Genomic DNA, 6,094 nt, shown 5'->3' with positions numbered 1-6,094 from the left:
CTTGCAAAGATATTTAAACAACATTATGAGAACTAGGAAACCTGTTCATGACAAAAGAGGAGTGAGACAAAATGAACATTGTCACACTAAAAAGTAATTTATATTGCAAGATCAAATAATCCAGCTGAAATGTTCAAAAGCAACAAATTTCAAAGCAGAAATTTCAGTAATTTCAATAGGAACTGGATATACAACCTTAAAAATACAGTCTTTGTGCATTCAGAAAACTTAAAGGATTGTTCTTCTAACCTGCTCCATTTCTTTTGTGCAAGAGCATCCCCTCAGTAGGTTGGACTGGTCCCTGCCCAAAGAGCTCTCTCACTGTACACAGCTGTGCAGAGATCAGAGAAGGGCAACAGCAACAGGGATTTACTAGGCATGATATCTTACAGATGTAGGAGTCCAAACAAGAAGTCAAATAAAAGTAATTGGGGGAAAATGAGTATTGTTTATCTTTGAAAAGACACCAATATCTTGATCTTTAGGCAATAAATCAGCTCTTTAGCTACTGATGCATTTTAAACCAAAAGTTACTTACATCTGTTTATTGGCTAAAATGGTTTTGAGCCAAACTCTGCATTTCTTCTGGCTTCTGTCATTGTTTCTTTCCAGGAAGACTTTTGGCTGACTGGGTGACTGATTGGTAAGAATGGAAATGCAAGATGCATGTAATGACAGGGTTAGAAGGGCTGGGTTTTCCTCCTGGTTTTACTCTGAGAGCCTATGTCATTTTGGACAACTCATTGCAGCTTTCAGGGCTTTGTTTCTCTTGAAGACAAAATTCCAGATGTTTTTCTTGAAATAATTCCAGGCACACAACACCTGCAAACACTGAACTTCCAAGAAAATTCCACTTTGTTATTCAGTTTCAGACAAAGCTCCAGACAAAAATGAAAACCTCTCTCAGCCCAGTCCATATTGTATAACTAGAAATCAGTTTGATTTCACTTTATTTCTCAATATGAAGCAAATCAGAATTTCTAGAAATGTTGTTCTCATATCATATTTAGAAATACAGTCAAATAAAGAACATAATTCAAACATGAAGACTGAAAAATGGCCTGTGATTATTTAAAACAATATCATATCTCAATGTTTGAAAGTCTCTGTCCAGGCCTAAAAAAGGCTGCTAAAATTATGATATCTTTCCAAAAGGTCCAACACTTTATCACACTTCTTGAAATCTTTTCTGCTTGTGAAAAGCAGATGTTGTTGATGATGTTTTTTTATAATTAAACGTTGAAGGCCTCAAGAAAGAACTGTCAGGTTCAAGAGGCTGGATGTTATGGTACAGAAGGGAGAATTCTCCTTTTTATGGTATATATTTTTAATAATTTCTCCACCTCTCGGGAACTGTTTCTGACCTTCTTGAAATTTTCTCTTCTTTCTTCAGCAGAGATGGGGTACTGCATCTTATTTGTGACTGCATCAGATTTGTGACTGTCATATTATCACTGCTGTGCCCATACTAACTTTCAAACACCTTTATATATCTGCTCTTGAAAATTCAGATCTACCAAAATGTCTGCAAGACATCAATCAATCCAAACATGATATTACTCTTGATTTCTTCAGGTGAGGTCTGATTTTGTGCTGTTTCTTTTTCTTGTCCCTGCTCACTGCAGAGGAGTTGCATGAGGTGACCTTTAAAGGTCCCTTCCAACCCAATTGTATGATTCAATAACTCTTGGGGAGTTAAAAATGGCACGGTATTTTTCCAGGCTTAATATTTGTAGTTTGTATACAGAGCTTCAGCAAAGCAGTCTGCCTCAGCCTGAGCAGTGAAACTCGGTGTTAAACACCAGAGTTTGGGCAGGTGCTTGAGGAATGATTAAAGAATTGTCCCTGAATCCTTCCAGGGTGGTGCTCCCAAGCCAGCTTGGGAAAACCCAAACAACCCAAAACTCTCACTGGATGGCCCCAGTAGCCAGCCAAGCTTGGCAGAGCAGTTATCAGTTAAGGCAAGCAGTGCTCATCATTAGGGGTGTCAATGCTTTTTCTTCACACATCCTGATCCTGAGTGAAATAGTTAACCTTGCTGCTATTTGCACCAGAGTTCCCTTAATGCTCACTGAAAAGCATGGAGACAGTTCCAATTTAGATTATTCTCTGAATACTCAGGCAGACTTTTTGGTACCAATTACAATCTCTTCAGCTAGAAGTTTACTCTAAAAGACACTGGGACAGAACAGTACTTCTGACACAGAAAACCTAAGTAATTTGTGCTGGTGAAGACATAGGAGAGAAAATTGTGATTAAAAACAAAACAAGTTCCAAAACTTTTAAATGCAGCAGGATTTTAAAACAGGAGGGAGAGAAATAAAGGAAATCTATGATTCCTAAAATTAGAGGAGGAAGTTTTGAGGATTTTTTGCTCTTTTTTCAGTAATTATAGATCTAAAAATATGATTTGAGTTGCTTTTCTGCTAGGAGGTAACAAACAGAACCATTTACACATTCCTTTTTTCTGGTTTGGTCATGGTTTTCTCTAATTTTTCAGTGCAGACCCTTCCCCTGAATGGCTCTCACTGTTTGAGCTACTTATCTGCAGGTGGTAAAATATTTGCTGCTTTGAGATACAGAGTGATATTGGCCACTCTTTCCACCCACATGTCTATGGGTTCTGAAAGCCAGACAGCCAACAAAACAGGTTTGTATGTATGTCTGCAGCCTCCTCAACCCCACAGCACTCTACAAAAAAAGGAAGGGTGCACTGACCTTCTTTAAGTGAGCAGTGATGTAATGGTGCTTGTTAATGGAGTCTCAGGGGTATCACCATTGCAGGACTTTCCATTACAGTTCCTTTTCTGGGTCTTCTCCAAGAAACAAATCCAAATATAATCACCTCATGTGCTGCAATGGAAACAGCCCCAGAGTATCACTCCAGTGTTTCAAATCAAGCAAGCCTAGAAAATTAGGAAAATTATGCTGTGTGTTTTAATAGTGATTTCCTGCAGTACTTTTCTACATCTTTCACTGTCTTGCAAGAGTTCATTATGTCTTTAAGAAAATACTGAGTTGTTGGAGAATAAAAAGGGAAAAATGCACATAAAATTTTGCAAAATAAAAGGAGAGAAATGCTAGAAATAAGAGATTTTATGAGGTTCCACTACACTGTTCCAGTTTCCTGTTACTGCAGGCAGTAGGAACTCACATTATCCCCTTCACAAATTGAGCAAACTCCACCCTCAATCTCCTTCGATTACTTTGTACTTATTTTGGAAAACTGTTCAAGAACCTCACTCCTGTGAATATTGGAAACCTTATCATTACTGACCTGTCATTGCTCAAGACCAGATTAATTTTTGCCTCTGCCATTTTCAACTGATTTTCCGTATTTTACTGAAACAGTTCATTGTCTTCATGTAATCTCCCTTTTTTCTTTCTTTCTTATTTTTTACCTTTTCAGTGCTCTTTTTTATGCTTGTTCCAGAATTCATGTCATTAGCAAATTTTACTAGTCTCTTATTATTATATTTTTGCCATGGTTTCTGATAAAAATACGTAGTAAGAGGTATTTCAAAAATATTTCTAGAGGAACTCCCAATTTAACACAACTCATGGGTTTAGAGTTTTCAAATAGCTCCTTACTGGATTTAGAATTCATTATTAATTTACATGTTTTCCAGTTTAACTTATGGCTTCCCATGTGACAATTTATAATCTTGAAAGCCAAATAAGTTTAATCTACCAAAATTTCCTAATCTAAAAATCATTCCTCATTAAAAGATATGGAGCGATTCTGGCGCAATCTGTCTTTGGTAAATTGAAGAAACATCTTTTGCATAATATTAAATATTTATTCTACAACACTGCATAGTTAAGATCAAACTCACTGAAAAATATTCTTTTACTCATTTAATATTTTCTTACAAAATTGCTCTTGGGAGAAGAGTTTTAAAGAAGAAAAGTGGTGTTTGCCAGTGGTGCCTAACAGCTGGTAACAGAATAGATAGAGGGCCTCATCCACAGTATGTATAAGTCAGCTGGAGTCTGTCCACTGATTTAACAATCTGCAGGTCAGTCTTACAGTAGTCTAGAAAATCACCACTTCTTTTTAATTTTATTATCAGCAGGAGCATTGTGGCCCAGCTCCCGAGACAGATGAGGAATACACACAGAATTATAAAACAGATTTTTTTTTTGCTGACTATTTAGTAACTAATTTTCCTATCATTAGTTTTAAAATTTTCAATATTTTTATGGAATACGTTACACTCATATGTTGATAAACTATCTAGTCTGAAAAAATTTCCATCTTTAAATTTCAAGACTGTAATTTTGGAAAATATTGCTTCTGGACATTATAAATCAAGAACAAGACAAGTGCTGTGGGATTATGACAAAATTCTTATGGAGCAGTCACAGCAATAACAATGCTTGTTAACAAAAGATAGCTATATATTATTGAAGAAATATTCAGTAGCTAATGCAATTATTTGGGGTCAGAAACAGTGTTATATCATTGACTCATAAAAACACTGGCATTTGGTCATATTCAGGGCATTTAGGTATGCTCATAAGCAGTGTTTAGAAAAGTCATGTTTCCTTCAAGGTTGGTGTCAGGAATTTTGTGTGTTCCCCTAGGTAGTTAACACATGGCATTACAACGGTCCCTGGTCAGAAATTCCCTGAATCCTCAGCACAGTGAATGAGGGCACTTCTGAAATCATGTCAAATTCACCACATCATTCTAGTTACAGAATCAAGATATAATATAGATCTTAGCCTTCCAGGCTGAGAGGAGGGGGTGTGGAAATCAGGTACCAGTTCTTTAGAGAAATACAAGCTCCTAATCTCTGGTGTATTCATTACCCCTGTGTTCATTCCACCAGGCATAAAACTTTTGCTTTTCCAGCTCCTCAGATTCTTTGAACAGCAATGCAGGACCTTTTTCCCAGCTGCTGGAAAGTTCACACTCTTGGAAAAATACCCTGGCAATAGTAAAATAGGTGAGACACATCTGAGCATGGGCAGCAGCAAACCCCAGGAGGAAAGTGCAATCCCTCTGTGTTATAAATTGGCAGTGCCGGAGCTGCTTGGTTCAACCCTCGTGTCTCTGTTTTCTGTACCTTGGCATGGCTTCCAGCAGGATTACTGCTGGTCCATGTGCTAGCTCCCAGAATTCAACAACGAGGTCAGTTAGGTCCTCCTCTTTCATAGTCTGCCAAGACCTCAGTGTCTAAGTTTACCTGGGATAAACTTTGCCTTCAGGCTACAATCTATTTTTTTAGAGGTTTAAATATTTCAGTGACTGCTTTTAAGAAGTGCTGAATAGAACAAGGCAGATTTTTGTGGAGTCAGAAGGAAAATGAAATGCAGATAATACTTCTGAAGTCCTAGATGTTTCCATCCTTCCTCAGATCTGGCTATGGAGCAACAAGTGAAGGGTTAGCTTGTTAATTTTCATTGCACTGACCCCAATTTTTTGTTCTAAACCAGGAGGGAAAGGGTCAAAAAAAGGGTTAAAGAACAAAGTTATTCATCTAGGGATGATATAATCGTGTGTTGTAATGTTTTTGACAGACATTTCAGTAATTATGGGAATCAATAGGGATTTGGATTTTCACTCCATATTCTCTAAAACTGGGAAGAGGAGTAAATCCAAAGTAACAGGAGATGGTGGTGTCATGATTAAGCCAGGGGAAATATTCTGGTTTTGGATTAAACAACATTTAATAGAAAAATACATTTTGCTGTTGGATTCTCAGTACCCTCTAAAATCCATTTTCTGTATAACTACACTCTCCCATACTGATTTATACATTGCTACAATATTTTTATCTCAAATACAGGGAAAAAGTCCTCTGGAAAATATCAGGAGAGGGGTAATGGAAGAAAGGTTTTGTTTTTGTAGTTTGAGACAGCATTTCTAAACAGCAAGGCCCTCAAGCTTAGTTACAGAAATACAGCCCTCAGTCAAATAAAAATAAATATTGTGTATAGGAAGAAATTTAGGAAAAGTTTAATGGATAGATCACAAGTCTGAAATCACATTTTACATTTCTTTCCAGCAGACAATACTTCACAAGTGTTTGCTTTTTAATGTTTGAACTTCATGTAAGCTTTGCTTTCATATTTTTTTCTAAATTTG

Source organism: Fringilla coelebs (assembly GCF_963513975.1).
Source record: "Fringilla coelebs genome assembly, chromosome: 1".
Lineage (NCBI taxonomy): Eukaryota > Metazoa > Chordata > Aves > Passeriformes > Fringillidae > Fringilla > Fringilla coelebs.
This window is presented reverse-complemented; position numbering follows the sequence as displayed.